The 20077-nt window shown below is 44.1% G+C and overlaps 1 protein-coding gene across 9 annotated transcripts in view; it reads left to right on the forward strand.

Moving 5' to 3' along the window:
- CALCR (calcitonin receptor) overlaps nucleotides 1–20077 on the forward strand; it is a 587401-nt gene that overhangs the window by 238560 nt on the left and 328764 nt on the right. The window contains exon 1 of one of the 9 annotated variants that reach the window (XM_033931118.1): nucleotides 9452–9469. The exons of the other annotated variants lie outside the window; for them this stretch is intronic. The gene's annotated coding sequence lies outside the window, so the exon portion shown is untranslated. Of the gene's footprint in view, nucleotides 1–9451; nucleotides 9470–20077 lie in introns of those variants that run through there. 9 annotated transcript variants of the gene reach the window in all.

Below are 20077 nucleotides of genomic sequence, written 5' to 3' on the forward strand. Positions count from 1 at the left end.
TTCAAAGGGGGGACAGGCCAGGGATGGTGGCATAGGCCTTCAGGGGGGACAGAAAGGCCTTCAAGGGGGAGACAGGCCAGGGATGATGGCATAGGCCTTCAGGAGGGACAGGCAGGCCTTCAAGGGGGTACAGGCCTTCAAGGGGGTACAGGCCTTCAAGGGGGGACGGCAGGCTTTCAAGGGGGGACAGGCCTTTAAGGGGGGACTGACCTTCAAAGGGGGGACAGGCCAGGGATGATGGCATAGGCCTTCAGGGGGGGGCAAGCCTTTAAAAAGATGACAAGCCTTCAAGGGGGGACAGGCCTTCAAGGTGGGGACAGGCCTTCAGGTGTGGGGTGAAGGCCTTCGAGGGGACAGACCTTCAAGGGAGAGGGGCCCTGGTGTAGAAGTACACGGAGGGAGGGAGGGAAGGGGCGGGGTTTTCAAAGAGACATGCATATGCCGGACTTTGGGGGGGGAAGAAATAATGTGTCTAAAAATAGAGGAGAGGGAGAGAGATGATGGACAATGGGATTTAGGGAGGGAAGGAACAGAAAGGGAGAGAAGTTGGACACAAGGGATGGTGTGGAGGGGGGATAGAGATACTGGATAGGAGGGTAGTTAGGAAAAGAAAGGGAGAGATGGTGGACCCTGGGGTGGTGGGGAAGGAGGGAGAGATGCTGGATGAAAATGTAGTTAAGAAAAGGTGGATCTGTGGATGGAGATGAAAAAAAAGAAAGATGCCAGACCTCCGGGGTAGAGAAGGGAAATGGAAGGGGAGGAAGGAGATGGCAGATGGATGGTTAGCACGGAGAAAGAAGAAAGGAGTCCCTGGCAAGCAAGTTATCGGAAGACAACCAGAGCCCGGGTCCAACAAGATTTGAATAATGATCAGACAACAAAAGGTAGAAAAACTAATTGTATTTTCTGTTTTGTGATTTCAATATGTCAGATTTGAAACATATATCCTGCCAGAGCTGGTGTTAGACCACAAACATGAGCTAGGATTTAACAGAGAGGAAAAATCTTTTTTGTTTGTTTATTTTGTTTACACCACAACACTAGTGTGGTTAGGAGAAGGCAAAGGGGGTGAAGAGGCTATAAAATAAACCCACCAGTATGCTTGAAAAAAACACCCAATTGGGCAGGAAAATCGAATTGAATTGAAAAACCAGTTCAACAGGCTGAATCGAATCGAATCAAAATTTATTTTCCTGAATCGGGCAGCACTAATATTCATTGGGAAAATCCTGAAAACCCGACTGGATTTCGACCCTCGAGGACTGGAGTTGCCCACCTCTGGGCTAAATCAGGGGTAGGGAACTCCAGTCCTCGAGAGCAGTATTCCAGCTGGGTTTTCAGGATTTACCCAATGAATATGCATTGAAAGCAGTGCATGCACATAGATCTCATGCATATCCATTGAGGAAATCCTGAAAACCCGACTGGAATACGGCTCTCGAGGACCGTAGTTCCCTACCCCTGGGCTAAATGATCTAGACAGGAACTTGAAGTTTCAGGTGCAATTAAGTAACAAGAGCATTCCATTTCTAGATATTCTAATTATGTATGACAGGAATAGACTCTTTAAAGACTTGTATAGAAAACCAACCAATACAAACAAACTTTTAGACTACAAGAGTTGCCACAAAAGATCATTAAAAAACAAATTTACAATACAGTCAAGTGTTTAGTCTAAAAAGATTATACTCTGACCCTATTGTTTTCAGTAAAAGGTCCAAAGAAATAAAGATTCAAAGAGAAGGATATCCTTCAAAATACAGTGGTACCTTGGAATCAAAACTTAATCCATTCCAGAACCCCTTTCGAGTTCCAAAACGTTTGAGTTCCAAGACAATTTTTCCCATTGAAAATAATAGACACTGGATTAGTCCATTCCTTGATCCCACAAACTCAGACAGCAAGACCAGCACAGACAGCAAGATCAGGTCCCCCACTGGCACAGACAGCAAGATCAGTCCCGCAACTGGCACAGACAGCAAGATCAGGACCTCCACCGGCACAGACAGCAAGATCAGGACCTCCACCGGCACAGACAGCAAGATCGGGACCCCACCGGCACAGACAGCAAGATCGGACCCCCACCGGCACAGCAGCAAGATCAGGACCTCCACCGGCACAGGCAACAAGATTGGCAACTGCAAGCCCAAAGCTTCCCTCCCAGGCGGAAACAGGAAGCTGTGTCAGAGGGGAAGCTTTGAGCTGAGCACTGCTTGCAGTTCAGATTCCAGGGCAAAAGTTAAGAAAAAAAACAGTTAGGATTCCAAGGCGTTCAAGTTCTGGGGCATTCGGATTCCAAGGTACCACTGTATATTAGTGAAGTATAGAAATGTGTAGCATGAAATGAGATAGAATCTGTTTTAAAACTTATGAAAAAGCCATGGAAGATCCGGCCTTCTCTGTATCCTTGGATGCGGAGAAGGCCTTTGACTGTGTGGAATGGACCTGTATGTATCAAGCAATGGATTGTTTGGTATTGGTTCTGGATTTATACAAATGATTCAAACCTTGTATAGTTCCCCTTCTGCCAGACTATATATTAATGATACTTTTCAGAACATTTTCGTCTGGAGACGGGAATTAGACAAGAGTGTCCATTATCTCCTTTGCTTTTTGACATTGTTCTGGAACACTTGTTATTGGCTATTCAACCGGCAAAGGAGATACAGGGTATTCCTTATGCAGGTTGGGAATATAAGGTCTCTGCTTATACAGATGATATCTTGCTTCATTTGAGGAATCCGGAATCCACCATTCCGCATTTACTGGAATTGATAGACCGATTTGTTAAATTCTCTGGGTACAAAATAAATTGGAGCAAATCGGAGGTTCTTCCGCTAAATGTACATTGTCCAAAAGGATTATTTGACTCGTTTCCTTTTCTTTGAAAAGAACAGGGTATAAAACATTTAGGTATATGGATTCAAAAAACACTGGAAGATACAATGAAAGTAAATGAAAAATCCTTATTGCTAAAGGTCTCAGAAATGTGTGAGCAGTGGAACCCATTACATCTGTCTTGGTGGGGGAGTGTCCAAACGGTTAAAATGATGATTTTGCCTGTGGTTTGCTACCAGTTTATTTTCAGGGGTCCTTTTACAAGAAATTAAATAGTACTCTTACCAAGTTTATTTGGCTGGGTAAAACGGCTCAAATTGCTTTAGTATCTTTACAAAAACCAATTGAGTCGGGTGGGGTAAATTTTCCAAATTTTTATAGGCAGCATCAGGCCTATATACTGCGTCAGGGCATGTATTGGATCCTTCGTGAACTCATGGAAAATTGTCCAGATTGGCTAATTCTGTAATGTCAGCTTATGTCCCCATTGAGATTGAGTCACCTGGTGAGTATCAGACTACCCAGAATGTATAAGAAACAGTAAATTGTTTGCTACAGTTTATTAATAAATTAACAGATATTCCAGTACAACAATCCACATGTCAATCTTTGTGGTTGACCTCTAAGATACAAATTAGTGAGTCTAAGATCCTCTGGAAGCACTGGCTGCAGGTGGGTATATGCACACTGGATGATGTGTTATAAGATGGAAAGCTGCTTGACTTTTCACGACTGCAACAAACATTTAGGGCTCCTTTTACTAAGGTGCATTAGCGTTTTTAGCACGCACTACATTGCCGCGTGTGCTAACCCCACGCTATGCGGAAAAAACTAACGCCAGCTCAATGGTGGTGTTAGCGTCTAGCACGTGTGCTAAAACCACTAGCACAGCTTAGTAAAAGGAGCCCTTGGTATCTCAAAGTCTCAAATATATAAATGGTTGCTGTTAATGCAGGCCATCCAGAAGAGGTTCCCTGAATGGTGAGACTTAAAAACTCAGTATAGCTTGCCAATCTTTTGCTTCCAGACAGATTTCCTAGGACATCAGGCAGCCAAGTGATACAAATTAATATCTGAATTTTTAAATAAGAAACCAAAAACGTGCCTTCAGGATATTTGGAGCATTGAGATTAAGCAACAGATTTCTGCTACTCAATGGCCACGTTTTTGGTCTTGGACGATGATATGTACAGCATCAGCATCTATGAGACAAACATGGGTTTTTTGTTACATAGAAGTTTTTGGACCCCTGTTCGTTTACAGAAATTAGATAGTTCTAAATCAAATAGATGCTGGCACTGTCATCTTGAGATTGGGACACTGGATCATCTGCTCTTTTATTGTCCGTTAATACTTACCTTCTGGTGTTCTATTTGGGGTCATATTACTATGATTCTGGGGACTGTGATTCCGCTATCTTATGATATAATAATTTGTGGGACATTATTATCCCCTAAGCCACTACTTGATAAATATAAAAATAGATTGTTGGGAATCATGACTGGGACAGCCATCCAAATGATCACAAAAAATTAGAAAAACTATGATCGTCTAAATTTTACTTTTTGTTATGTTTGAGTTATAGGTTCAAGAGAACGTTTTCGGATCAAAGGAGTAACAATAAATTATTTAAATTGACATGGGGTCCGTTGACTAATTTTATTAATAACTGAATGATACTTCGCTATACTTTTGTTCATTCCTTACACATCCAGGGAGGGGGTGGGGGTGGGGAGAAGGGTGGAAGAAAGTATATTGGCATTGTTGTAAAAGATGGAAGTAATATTGTTTGATTACTTGATTATATTGAAATAAGGGGGGAAGGGGTGAAAATAATTTGTATGGTATTTATTGAAAGTTGTAAGTGTTGTCTTTAAGATATTCCTGTATAAGAATTTAAAAAAAAAAAACTTATGAAAAAGCCTCAGGAAGATAGAATTGTGTGTGCACTGTATTTGATCATTTATCAAAAGATATAAAGATCTTTTTTTAAAAAAAACCAAACCACTGGCATATATTCAGAATGTTGAAGGTTTTTCAAACAAAAGATTAATGATTGCACATAAAAGAGAAAAAATAAATTAAAATATTTTTTGATGCAATCAGCCTTGCTAGAACCTAAAAAGGAAGATAGACATTCTTTAAGTTACTTTAAGTGTGGGAATTACTCAGTCTGTCCTATCAATTTAAAAACTAGCACTTTGGTGCAGACGCAATTCTTAAGACAATTTGCAACTGTAAAAGCACAGGTGTTGTATATGCAGTAGTGTGCCCTTGTGAACTGTTATATATCGGCTCAACAAAATAATTTTTGTACTTAAGAGTACATAAGACATAGAATACAAGGAAAGCCCCTGAATGATCATTTGCTACAGATGAGTCATTGCTTTAATGACTACAAATTTTGTGTTTTACTGCAACCTAAGGTCCTTTCACTAAGGTGTGCTAATGGATTTAGTGCGACTCAATCACTGTTGCCCGATTCTCTGGCCGATTTTCAAACATCGATTGATTCACTATCAAGTATACATGCAAATGATTTGCACGGAGGGGCAGATCATTTGATTGCAAACTCACTGACTCAGTTGCTCAGCGAGCGATTGAGTCGGTGCAGAGCTCTGACAGTAGGTTGGCTTTATTCATTTATTAAAAATTGGCACAGATATTTTGCATCTATTACACACGCAAAATATCTGCCCCCCCCAAAATAGAATAAAACAGCCCCCCAACACAAAGTGCCCCTTCCCTCCTCGAACAAAAATAAAATGGCAGGAGGGATACCCACTCTCTCCTGCCACCAGACGTTCCTCCCCTTGCGCGACTATGGCAGGAGGGATGCAAACTTCCTCCTGACATTGCCCCTCCCCCTCCCCCCGAACTGATATGGCAGGAGCGATGCCCACTCCCTTCTGCCATCAAGCCCACCCACTCCCTCCTGCCATCACGTTGGGTCACTTCAGGTCCGGTCCACCCCCCCCCCCACACACAGTCATCCCCCCGTACCTTTAAGTCGGGAGCAGGAGGGGTGCTCAGTCCCTCCTGCTCCTCTGCCAGCTGCCATCAGCAATGTGAGCCTTTGGCCCCACCCCGATGCATCATGTGATGTCCTGATTGGCCCTAAGGCTCGCATTGCTGATGGCGGCCAGCGGAGGAGCAGGAGGGACTGAGCACCCCTCCTGCTCCTGACTTAAAGGTACAGGGGAGCGATGGCGGAGGGGGTGGAACCCAACCCAATGGCAGGAGGGAATCAGTGGGCCCAAAGGCAGGAGGGAGTGGGCATCCCTCCTGCCATTTGCGGTCATTGGTGCAGGGCCGGCGGGATGGGGGGAGATTTTTTTTTTTTAATGGGACCGATATTTTGCGTGTGTAATACTGAAACTTCTTGAACAAATTTAACCTGTAAATTGTATATTATATATATTGGTATTAGATCCCTAGTATCTATCAAGTTAGGATAAAACTTGTGACAAAAAACTTGTATTGCAACTATGGAAAATTGTAACCTGTTAATTGTTTAGTGTAACAGGTCCTTTCCCTTTTCCTACAAAAGTGCTCCTGTTGTAGACATGGACTTAAAGAGTTTTCTTTTTAATGATGCTTTTAATTCTTGATTGATTTTTATATCATAGTCCTGATTTCAACCCTTTGGACTGAGGGGGAGGTTGGCTCAGCACAGGAGATTTGGGGGTCCTTTTACAAAGGCGCGCCAAGTGTTTTAGCACGCGCTAAATATTAGCGCATGCTAACCACACGCTAAACGCTAACGCGTGCACGCTATGGACATATTAGCGTTTAGTGTGCGCATAGATTTAGCGCTCGCTAAAACGGCTAACACACCTTTGTAAAAGGGGGGGTTAGTATTTTTAAAAAATCTTTCTACTCTCTTCCCTACTTATGGATACTATATTTTTAATGTATGTATGTATGGAGTTTTGGAAATAAATGAATTTTTACTGTAAACCGCCTAGGTAGTTTAATAATAGGCAGTATATTAAATGCTAAATACACTTGACACTTTGAAGGTGTGATTACCTGCTTGCTGTTAAACATACAAGTTAATAATCCATGTGATCAAAACTCCGTAACTACATCTCTGAAAGTAGAAATAGTTTTTGAACATTGGTGAAGCATGTTAAACTGTGTGGGATTCAGTACGCATGATCAAATCCTCCAGTAGGTCCAGTAGCTGCATTTACATAGGGCTCCTTTTACGAAGGTGCGCTAGCGTTTTTAGCGCACACACCAGATTAGCACGCGCCAGCCGAAAAACTACTGCCAGCTCAAGAGGAGGCGGTAGCGGCTGGCGCGCGCTATTCCGCGCGTTAAGGCCCTAACTCGCCTTCGTAAAAGGAGCCCATAGATTTGCATCTCATTCATTCATAAGCATGAGTGATAAACAGAAACCCAAGTTAGAGTGCTTAGATGTGCAATAACACCAATGTAACACAGATTAAACATCTGTGAACTAGCAGGTTGCCTAAAAAGTTCATTAATGCGTGTTAAATGATCATGTTAGTGCTAAGCAGCATTGGTACCCCTGTGGTAAAAACACTGAATATTTTAACTTAAGTTAGGAAACTTTTCTGAGCTTCCAACTCCTAAGAGCTGAAAATGCTTCCTGCACTTATTTGTCCTCTCACGGCGGAACTCAAAGTCACAAAGTGCTCGATTGCAGTACAGTACTGCAATCTCTGGAGTGGATGGACCAATTAGATCAGGGGTCTGCAACCTTTCAAAGCAGAAGAGCTTTCTCCATTTTTTTCTTCAACATAGTTTGAGAGCAGCAAGTCTGTTTTAAATAAGGATACTTATGTAGAAATGCCTCCTGCATCCCTCTCGTCCATAGTAGTCTCGCTCACTCTACCTACCTCCCCTCTCAATCTCTTTCATCCTATGCATTTACTTTCTCTCTCTCAGTCTTCCCAACCAAGTAGTAACTTTTTAAACCCCCCCCCCTCATCCCTAGCACTCCACTCTCTCTAAAACAGTCATATCTTCTCTCTCTCTCTCTCTTCAATAAGTCATATTCTCTCTCTTTAATCTCCTCTTTCATTCATAGTAGCCATTTTCTTTCTTAAATCTTCCCTCATAAGTGCTGAATTAATTAAAAAGCAGATTAGGCACTTAAACACTACAAGAGGCGTACCAAAGGCCTTATATAATTAAATCGACTAATCAACTAGTTTTTCTATAAGGGCATTTATACAGCACTCAAAAAATACAGCACAGCTACACATTAGTAAACAGCTATCTGTTTCATGCTTCACAGAGGGACATCATTTTTTAAGCTAAGTACTTTTCTACATTGAAATAACATGAATGATTTCCCCCCCCCCCAACACACACACACACAAATTTTTTAAAATGGAAAACAAATGAATTAGCATGTGAAACAAATGACGATTCAGGTGAATCACAGGCAGAGTGGCTCATGTGAAACTCGTCACCTCTGAGGCTTCTGAAGATTATTACAGATGAGAAGGTGTAGCTGTGCTGTTTATAAATCTACTTCTATTTTCTGAGCGCAGAGTATATTAAGGGCTCCTTTTACTACGCCCACGCTAGCGGGGTTAACGCGCGTGACTTTTCATCACTGGCCAAAAACTACCGCCTGCTCGAGGAGGCGGTAGCGGATAGCGCGTCCCTTGGTTTAGCGCGCGCTATTACACGCGTTAAACCGCTAGCGGGGCTTAGAAAAAGGAGCCCTAAGTATTTTGATTTAATTGCTCCTGCCCTAGGAATTACCAGTAAGAATTAAGGATGTAGTTAGAGGACAGAATGCTTTACTCTTTGCAAAATTCATTGAAACTCAAACCTTTTGTATTATTTTAAGATTTGAACATGCTGATGAGAAATGAAGTTCAAGTCATGGATCTTTCTGTACTTTTAAGACTTCGACTAAGATTGCTTTCAAATTCAGGCTTCTAGCATTTCTTGGAACATATGAAACAATTTTGCTGGTTATACAGGTGAAAAGTAATTATAGGATGCAGAGTTAACATCTGAGAGCAGCTAGATTTTATATGCTGTGATCTGGGATAAAGGATCATATTTGTTCTGATTAAATGTTAATATTACTACCAGCATATTCATTCCTTAGGGTTATTGATTTTTCTCTTCGCAGTGCAAGAGTATATTTCTCTGGGCTTTCACTTGTTTAAGTCGCTGGGTAGCTCTAATCCTGGAAAGTTGCCACTCCAACTAAGAAGGAATGAGGTTTGAGCACACCTCTGCTGATTCATTTTAAAGAAGTCTGTCAGCCACGGTGATCTTTAGCAGAGGACTCATCGGAGTACGAGCTTCTTACTGTGAAACCGATGTTCTAGGGATAGGTTAGAAACTGTGGCATAATGAGGGTGAGAGGCACCCGGGGCAGTGGCACCTCTCCCCCCTCGTCTCACCCCCATGCTCCTTCCCCCACCCCTCTTGCCAAGGGCACTCCCCCTTCCCTTACCCCGTATCTCTGGTTGTTCACCACTGTGACTAGCAACTTCAGTGTGCTCCTCGCGACCGCATCCTCTCCCTCTGACATCACTTTCCACGTGTGGCACCCGGAAGTGATGTCAGTGAGAGCCAACATGGTCGTGAGGAGCATGTTGAAGTTGTGACTGGAAGGGATGAACAACTAGAAGTGTGGGGGAAGGGAAGGGGCATGCATGCGGCGGGGAGGAATGGGAAGAGGCAAGGGTGGAGAGGAGGAGGGGTGCCAGTGCCCCCACCATGATGGCGTCCGGAGCAGACTGCCCCCCCCCCTCCTTACTATGCCATTAGGTAGAAATAAAAACAGAGTTATACAGTCAAAGAGATCATGCAGGAAGGCTTTTACAACGTAATAGTTATCTGGCCAGTTCCAAAGCAAATTGGAACAGAGTTTATCTGTTTAGATTTATTATCTGCCTTTTCATGAAGAGATTCACCCAAAGTGGTTTACAATACATTGACTAGTAATCAGGCACTCTTTAAGTATTTTTCCTACCTGTACTGGCAGGTTCCTAATCTAATAGTGGTATTTGGGGCAATGGAGTGCTAAGTGACTTGCCTAGAGTAAGAGGGAGCAGGCTGGGATTGAACTCACAACCTCAGGGTGTTGAGGTAGGAGCTCTAACCACTAGGCCACCCACTCCACTCTAATCCCTTCCACTTAGACAAACTGTGGTCACACCTTAGATCTAAGGCTACACTTTATGATCTGTTCGAACCAATAGAAATATTACAAACTGCTTCATCTTAGGTTTCATTTTGGAGAAGTGTTCTGCTCTTTAAGCTTGACTCCCTATGTGGAAAGGCTAGCGGATGTGTACAACAGCTCCCAGCAAAGGTGGCGGAGGCAAGGATTGTATCTGAATTCAAGAAAGCAGGGGAAAAGTACAGAGGATTTCTAAGGGAGAGGAAGGAGATTGTGGAGCTTAGAGTTGGTAGGGAGAATAAACTGGATAAGCCCTTTTGCCTTTATCATCTATCATTTTCTAATTCTGCTTCTTATCTTAATGGTTAGAACAATAACATACACTGTTCCTGTTCCTGGTTCTTACATCATTTATGTGGGTGTATTCGGTTTGATGCATAGTAGATGGCTTTGCAAAAGGACACAGATGTCTGTTGTGCTCATACAACAGGGGCTAATAAGATGGCAACTTGGTTTCGTCATTTTTTATTTTTAGGCATTTTCCTAAAAGAAAAAAAAAAAGAGAAAGTACATATGTTTGAGGATCAATCCAACTGTCTCTGTCCAGCAATCTGTATATATCTATTTATTTGCACACAGGCAAACCAATGTGTTTTGACTAAAAAATCACTGTGCTGGTTGGGGCTCCAGCTAATCATGGATGGGGAGGCATCCTGTGACAGCCACAGTAGCAGGATGTTTGCCTTCTCTATTTTGTATATTGGTTAGCTTGCTTTTCTATCAGGCAAAAATCGCACATGCTTTATCTAAGACATGTGGATTTTTTCCACTGTTCATTTTTTAACCGATTAAAAAAACCTGTCCCTATTAATTTACCATCTTAATCAAACACCCCCCCTTTTTTTTTTTAACAAAACCGCAGAAGCGTTTTTTTAACGCAGGCCGGTGCGCTGAATGCTTTTTTCTGCTCCCGACGCTCATAGGAGCTCTATGAGAGTTGGGAGCAGCGCAGAGCATTCAGCATGCCAGCCTGCGCTAAAAAACACTTTTGCTTTTTTGTAAAGTGGGGGAGGCGGGGCAAGTAAAGCCATTATGAATAGGAGAAGTTGAGTATGGATTTTTCTGTTGAGATGAGTTGAATTAATGACATGGGGGGGAATTCATCATGCAGCATTAGGATTTAACACACTGTATCACATGTTAAAGGAATTAGCATACATTAAACACTATAAAAGACACCTACAGTTAGGCATCTAGTTTGGCACACCTTGCCAATCTAGGCACCTAACTTACCCTTTCCCCTATACAAGACTGTGCAAGAGGTTTTACCGCCGGCCAGCGCACTGAATGCTCTGCGCTGCTCCGACGGTCATAGATTCCTATGAGCGTCAGAGCAGCATAGAGCATTCAGCATGTCGGCCGGCACTAGAAACCTTTTGCACGGTTTTGTAAAAGGGGGAGTTAATTGAAAGCACCATTAAAAACCAATTAAAAAAAAAACATTCAAAATTTCAATTAGCTGGTAGGCACCTAACTTGGTAAGCACCTACTGCTTTGAGGTAGGCATCTACACCAAGGCACCTACAAGTAGGCATGGTTAGAAGCAGATTCGAGGTGGACTGAATGGGCATCGGTGAGTTTACCAGGGCAGCATTGGCTCCTCTCACCGATTCTCTTTAATATAGCGTAGTGATGGCCACTTTACAATTTTTCCTACATAAGAGGGAAATCTGTAATTTTACTTATGCTGATGATATAAATATTTTGGTTCCAATTACATCTTTTTCATCAGTAGTAGGCAAAATTTATTAGGTTAAAATTAAATTCTGCAAAAACTAAGATTATGTGGTTTGGACTTGTAATAATGCCTTCACCTCCTCCTGTAATTGATGTACAGAGGGAGGAGTTATGTTTTGAATGTTCACTCTGAATCCTGGGTATTATTTTAGATTAAGAACATAAGAATAGTTTTACTAGGTCAGACCAATGATCCATCTAGCCCAGTATCCCGTCTTCACAGAGGCCAATCCAAGTCACAAGCACCTGATCACAAGCATTCATGTTTCTATGTTTCAAAATAGTAGCCAAAGGAACGGCACTGATGTAAATGTTAATACTACAGCTAAGATTTCTCCACTAATCACATTGGAAAGTTACTAACGTTCCTCAGATTGCCACACCAAACAGCACCCGGTGCAAAAAAGATAAGTTATTCTTTATAGCATATATCAGCTTTAATAAGTTATAAGTTATAAAAAAGTATCACTATATGAAAAATATAAAGCTCACATAAAGTTACAAAAAATTGTTCCGGTGAGGATATGCTACCACACTGCTGTTTGGTGTGGCAATCTGAGGAACGTTAGTAACTTTCCAATGTGATTAGTGGAGAAATCTTAGCTGTAGTATCAAAATAGTAGCAGCATTCCATGCCACCGATCCAGGGAAAGTAGCGGCTTCCCCCATGTTTGTCTCAACAGCAGGAACTTGTCCAAACATTTTTAAAAAACCGGCTACATTAACTGCTCTCGCCACATCCTCTGGCAATGCATTCCAGAGTTTAACTATTCTCTCAGTGAAAAAATATTTCTGCTCCTATTGGTTTTAAAAGTATTTCCCTGTAACTTCATCGAGTGTCCCCTAGTCTTTGTAATTTTTGACCTTTAGAAAAATCGATCCACTTGTACCCGTTCTACACCACTTAGGATTTTGTAGACTTCAATCATATCTCCACTCAGCTGTCTCTTTAGTCTTTCCTCATACAAGAGGAGTTCATCCCCTTTATTATCTTGGTCACTCTTCTTTGAACTTTTTCTAGTGCCGTTATATCTTTTTTGAGATAAGGAGACCAGAACTGAACGCAATACTCAAGATAAGGTCGCACAGAGGCATTATAACATTCTTAGTCTTGTTTACCATCCTTTTTCTAATAGTTCTTAGCATCATTTGCTTTCTTGGTCACTGCCGTACATTGGGAGGAAGGTTTCAGCGTATTGTCTACAATGACATCCAGGTCTTTTTCTTGAGCGCTAACCCCCAAGGTGGACCCTAGCACATCCGGTAATTATGATTTGGATTATTTTTCCCAATGTGTATCACTTTGAATTTCAACTGCCATTTGGAGGCTCAGTCTTCCAATTTCCTACGGTCTTCCTGCAGTTTTTCGCAGTCCGCATGCATTTTAACAACTTTGAACAGTTTGGTGTCATCTTTTATGTATTTATGTGATTTCTTTGCCCTCTAAAATATCACATTACCTATATAAGGGGTAGGCTTTTGTCCAGAGTTCGAGCATACCATGTCTGCCTTTAAGACGTGTATGTCTTCATATATCAATATATTAATAAACAATTGTTAATTCAGAGCACAAGCTAGTGTTTATTTATTTACAGTTTCTATACTAGCATTTAATGCAGCTTAGTAAAAAGGAGCTCAAAATAACTAAATAATTCCATCATCATCTCAGTTTTTAATCATTTATATTCAATTATGTATTGAGCTATAAAGGACAACACATGGATTGAACAGATTTCACTGGCAGGCCTACAAAAGGTTATCTATTAAACCAAGACATTAACTACTCAGCAGCTGACTAGTATTGATCATTATAATTAATGTATCTAATATTCTTTCACAGAATAGGTACCAGTATGTTTAAACACAACATTGCATTCAGTTTTACTTCTTGAATTCAGTGCGTAATCAGTTTAAATATTTCTTCAACATGCACTAGCCTATTACTGCTCACATAACCTCGATGAAACTCTATTTTTAATGTATATGCTAATGAGTAGATTTCTATTAAGCTGCAGAGCGGTGACTTAGACAGCCATATGTAAGCACATTTTCAGCTTGGAGAGAATGTAATCAGCTAGCTTTGAAATTTCAGAACTAGATTAATAAATCCCTTTTTCTTCTACTGCCACATATATTTCAACTGAATCACACCTCTATGAATGCCAGTTTTATGTGTGATAGTATACTGTATACACTTCTCCCTCCGTATTCGCTGTGATAGGGGATTAACAGACCCGCGGATACAGAAAAACCGTGAATAACTTTTTCATATGTTATTCGCTGTTTTCTATTAAAAACCATTGTGAATATGGTGAAACCGCGAATAACATGGTGGGAGACCTGGCCTGTTCCTGAAGGAGAGGCAAAACACAGTGAAGAAAGTGCTGGGAATCAGCAGTTTTCTCTGCAAACGCTTGGAATCAGCGATTTCTCTATGCAAGATATAATTTGGTGGGAGGAGCCAACAAGCTAAAAACCGTGAATAATCGAAACCACAAATGCTGAAACCGTGAATATGGAGGGAGAAGTGTACTTGTAACTGCCTCATGATAGTATTTACCTCTGGTAAGATTTCGTACCTACAGATCTAGGCACATAACTCTATAGTGAAGCAGCTTGAACAGTTTGGAAACTACATTGTATGGACCCTTTCACTAAAATGTGCTACGAAATGAGTTTACTGTGTGCTAATGTGGGACTTTCCCATATGCAAAGATTATTTCTAGCATGTCCCTAAAATAAGGCTTTAACATTTTTTTTTAGGCCCTCCTTTAGTTTTACTATTAGCACGCAGGACTTGCAAAAATGGACACAGGAGTACTTAGACCCAGATTCTATAAATGATGCTTAAAGTTAGTGTGACCCCTCTTTTTGCCCAGGTAGCTGGAAAGGGGCACACAAAATATTTATTTAATGTAGGGCAGTGGTTGGCAAACTGTGGCTCGTGAGCCCCATGCAGCTCTTTAGCCACTTGAGTGTGGCTCGCTGCTTGTCTAGAGCAGGGGTGCCCAACCTTCTTCCCTTCCCTTCTCACTGCCCTCCCCCAAGCCACCGCCATTGGGGAACAGGCCGGCACCGAGTTCTGAGCTCTCCCTGCTTCCCTTCCCTGCGGGGCCGACCAACTCTCGCCACCCAACGTCAATTCTGACATCGGAGAGGATGTTTTGGGCCAGCCAATCACTGCCTGGCTGGCCCAGAACTTCCTCTCCGACATTAGAATTGACGTCGGGTGGCGAGAGTTGGTCGGCCCCGCAAGGAAGGGAAGCAGGGAGAGCTCAGAACTCGGCACCGGCCTGTTCCCCGATGGCCGCGGTGACAGCCTATTCCCCGGCGGCGGTGGCAGCATGTTCCCCAATGGCGGTGGCTTGGGGGAGGGCAGGAAGAAAGAAAGAAAGAAAGGGGGGGAACAGGAAGACAGAAAGAAAGAAGGGAGATGGGAGACAGACAGGAATGGAGAGAGAAACAAAGAAAGGGAGCATGGAGAAACAAAGAAAGAAATAAAGAAATGGGGCACGGAGAGAGAGAAAGACAGACATACAGAAAGAAAGGGGGCATGGAGAGAGAAAGAAAGAAGGGGGCAGGGTGAAAGAAAAAAAGTTGGGGGAGGGAATAAGGTCTGGAGGAGAGGAAGCATAGAGGAGGCTGAAAGAAAGGAAGAAATAGTGGATGCATAGTCAGAAGAATAAAGTGCAACCAGAGACTGATGAAATTACCAAACAAAGGTAGGAAAAATGATTTTATTTTCAATTTAGTGATCAAAATGTGTCCGTTTTGAGAATTTATATCTGCTGTCTATATTGTGCACTATGGCCCCCTTTTACTAAACCGCAATAGTGTTTTTTAGCGCAGGGAGCCTATGAGCATCGAAAGCAGCGCAGGGCATTCAGCGCAGCTCACTGAGCTAAAAAACGTTATCGCAGTATAGTAAAAGGGAGAGGGTATATTTGTCTATTTTTTTAATTTTTTTATAAATCTTTATTGATTATTAAACTTTGACAGTGCAATACAATTACTTGAGCATAAACATTTCATAAAACGCACTATTAAATACACAATTTATACATAAAACAATCATTTTCTCCCCCCTCCTCTCAATTATTAATATAAGAAGACATATTATGTGATTACAATATTATAATTAAGAAATTTTAATAATGAAAATACATTTCCCTCCCCCCCAGATGTGTAAGAAAATCCATCAACAACAAAAAATACATGACAATTATTGCGATGCAACAAATGCAGTCAATGGGCTCCACATTCTATTAAATGTTCTACTAAACACTCATAAGCACATAAGCAATGCCTCCACTGGGTCAGACCTGAGGTCCATCGTGCCCAGCAGTCAGCTCATGCGGCGGCCCCAACAGGTCCAGGACCTGTGCAATAGCCCTCTATCTATACCCCTCTATCCCTTTTTCCAGCAGGAAATTGTCCAATCCTTTCTTGAACTTCAGTACCTTACACTGTCCTATTACGCCCTCTGGAAGCGCATTTCAGGTGTCCACCACACGTTGGGTAAAGAAAAACTTCCTTGCATTCGTTTTGAATCTGTCCCCTTCCAACTTTTCCGAATGCCCTCTTGTTCTTTTATGTTTTGAAAGTTTGAAGAATGTGTCCCTCTCTACTCTATGCCCTTCATGATCTTGTAGGTCTCTATCATGTCTCCTCTGAGTCTCCGCTTTGTCCACCAAAATGTGTAATTCAGTCTGTCATAGCTCTTCCAATTATGTGTAACCATTTGAATAGCTATTCTCGTCATGATCCAAAAAAGATGACTTTTATATTTATCTAAAGAAGACTTAACGTGTAAAAGCGTACCACAAATTATGGCTTCATAGGTTAAGGGAATTGCTGAATCAAGAATAAGATTAATTTGTCCCCAAATTGACTTCCAGAAACTAAGGGTTCCTTTTATCAAGCCGTGCTAGCGGTTTAACGCGCGTAATAGCATGCGTTAAACCTCCGGCCACGCTAACCACTACCGCCTCATCTTGAGCATTTGCGCGCGTTAACCCCGCTAGCACAGCTTGATAAAAGGAGCTCTAAGTATCAAAGGACAATAATAAACAGATGATCCAAAGTCCCTATATCATTATGACAATGCCAGCATCTATTAGACCTGGAACAGTCTAAATTTTGTAAACGAACTGGGGTCCAAAAAATTCTATGTAATAAAAATAACCAAGTTTGTCTCATAGATGTTGACATTGTACATTTCAACCTCCAAGACCAAATTTGTGGCCAACGAGATACAGAAATATACTGTTTTATCGTGTTTAGTAAAAAGGGAGAGGGTATATTTGTCTATTTTTGTATAGTTGTTACTGAGATGACATTGCATAAAGTCATCTGCCTTGACCTCTTTGAAAACCCACGGAATATAAATGATAATTAACATTTTCTCTGCATACAGTGTGCTTTGTGGTTTTTAAAATTTTATTGTTGGTAGATCATTTTGACTTGGCCACGAAGGTAAGGGGGAGGGGGGAGGGAGGGAGGGGAGCTGCTGAAAGAAATCTAGTACCGTATTTTCACGCATATAACGCGCGCGTTATACGCGTTTTTACCTACCGCGCATACCCCTCGCGCGTTATATGCGTGAGCGCGGTATACAAAAGTTTTTAAACATAGTTCCCGCCCGACGCCCGATTCACCCCCCCAGCAGGACCGCTCGCACCCCCACCCCGAACGACCGCTCGCACGCGCTCCCACCCGCACCCGCATCCACGATCGGAGCAAGAGGGAACCCAAGCCCTCTTGCCCGGCCGACTCCCCGACGTCCGATACATCCCCCCCCCGGCAGGACCACTCGCACCCCCACCCCGAAGGACCGCCGACTTCCCGACAATATCGGGCCAGAAGGGAGCCCAAACCCTCCTGGCCACGGCGACCCCCTAACCCCACTCCGCACTACATTACGGGCAGGAGGGATCCCAGGCCCTCCTGCCCTCGACGCAACCCCCCCTCCCCCCCAACGACCGCCCCCCCCAAGAACCTCCGACCGCCCCCCCAGCCGACCCGCGACCCCCCTGGCCGACCCCCACGACCCCCACGACCCCCCCACCCCCCTTACCTTTGGTAGTTGGCCGGACAGACGGGAGCCAAACCCGCCTGTCCGGCAGGCAGCCAACGAAGGAATGAGGCCGGATTGGCCCATCCGTCCTAAAGCTCCGCCTACTGGTGGGGCCTAAGGCGCGTGGGCCAATCAGAATAGGCCCTGGAGCCTTAGGTCCCTCCTGGGGGCGCGGCCTGAGGCACATGGGCCCAACCCGACCATGTGCCTCAGGCCGCGCCCCCAGGTGGGACCTAAGGCTCCAGGGCCTATTCTGATTGGCCCACGCGCCTTAGGCCCCACCAGTAGGCGGAGCTTTAGGACGGATGGGCCAATCCGGCCTCATTCCTTCGTTGGCTGCCTGCCGGACAGGCGGGTTTGGCTCCCGTCTGTCCGGCCAACTACCAAAGGTACGGGGAAGGGGGGTGGGGGGGTCGGGGGGGTCGGCCAGGGGGGTCGCGGGTCGGCTGGGGGGGGCGGTCGGAGGTTCTTGGGGGGGGCGGTCGTTGGGGGGAGGGGGGTTTGCGTCGAGGGCAGGAGGGCCGGGGATCCCTCCTGCCCGTAATGTAGTGCGGGGTGGGGGTAGGGGGTCGCCGTGGCCAGGAGGGTTTGGGCTCCCTCCTGGCCCGAACAACTAGCGGGGGGGGGGGGGGTTCGCAAGAGCCAGGAGGACTTGGGCTTCCTCCTGGCCCGATATTGTCGGGGAGTTGGGGAGTCGGGGGGGCAAGAGGGCTTGAGCTCCCTCTTGCCCCGATCGTGTCGGGGGTGCCGCGGTTGGCTGGGGCAAGAGGGCTTGAGCTCCCTCTTGCCCCGATCGTGTCGGGGGTGCCGCGGTTGGCTGGGGCAAGAGGGCTTGAGCTCCCTCTTGCACCGATCGTGTCGGGGATGCCGCAGTTGGCTGGGGCAAGAGGGCTTGAGCTCCCTCTTGCCCCGATCGTGTCAGGGGTGCCGCGGTTGGCTGGGGCAAGAGGGCTTGAGCTCCCTCTTGCCCCGATCGTGTCGGGGAGTCGGGACCGCTAAGAGGAAGCAGCAGGACACCGGTAGGAGCTTCTACATGATGGGGGGGTCAGGAGGCTGTGGGGGTGCGAGCGGTCCTTCAGGGTGGGGGTGCGGGTGCGGGTGGGAGTGCGTGCGAGCGGTCCTTCGGGGTGGGGGTGCGGGTGCCTGCGAGCGGTCATTCGGGGTGGGGGTGCGAGCGGTCCTGGGGGGGTGAAGGGGGAGAGGAGAGTCGGGCGGGCGAAAGGAGAGTCGGGGTGGCCAGAGGAGAGTCGGGGCGGGCGAAAGGAGAGTCAGGCGGCGACGGGAGAGTCGGGCAGCATGCGCGGTATACGGGTGTGCGCGGTATATAAAAATTTCTGTACATAAATGTGTGTTTTTTGCGCGCTATACCCGTGTGCGCGTTTTACACGGGTGCGCGTTATCTATGTGAAAATACGGTAATCCTTGCAGGTTTGACTGTGCAGGGAATTATTTTTGTAAAATCATGTTTTGCTATGTGACTGGCATTATTAGACTTTAATTTCTATGAATGAATAGAATGAAAATGATATAAAATTGCTTGCTTGTTTTTATGTGCATGCGCTGAAGGGAAGTGGAGATAGAGTGGGCTGAGGACGCTGAAGGGAAATGGGGAAGAAAGAGTGGGGAGAAGACGCTGATTTATAAATTGACAATTGTACATAATATTGTTTTTTTTAATACTTTAATATAATAAGTTCGGTATAAAACTATTCGAGGCTTGTGTGGATGCAATCAGGTGGTTTGCGGAGATAGGGATCAAGCTTGCGGGGATGGATACAAATTTTTCCCCCGTGTCATTCTCTAGGCTCTCTGCCACAAATCGATTTCGACTACATGCAGGCGAGCGGGGTGTCAGACGGGTCACACATGTAAACAATAAGCAGCCCTAATGCCTAGGGACTGCACAAACCTTTAAGCTGCAGCTAACCCACAGCACTGATAATTTTAAACCACTAACTGGCAGTCATGGGAAATATATGCACTATACCACACTCCTACTGCATAATATTTTCCCATGGCTATATTAGGCCTCTAGAGTAGCACACCTAGCTGATCTAAGCACCTAACTTAATTTTCTTAATTAACTTAAACAACACCATTAATTGAAAGTGCTATTTAAAACCCCCATTAAAATTCCATTAAAATTAATTAGCTGGTAGGAGCATAACTTAGTAGGTGTCTACCACTTTGAGGTATGTGTCTACACTGAGGTGCCTTCCAGCAAATAGGCATGGTTGGGG

Source organism: Geotrypetes seraphini, chromosome 2 (assembly GCF_902459505.1).
Source record: "Geotrypetes seraphini chromosome 2, aGeoSer1.1, whole genome shotgun sequence".
NCBI lineage: Eukaryota > Metazoa > Chordata > Amphibia > Gymnophiona > Dermophiidae > Geotrypetes > Geotrypetes seraphini.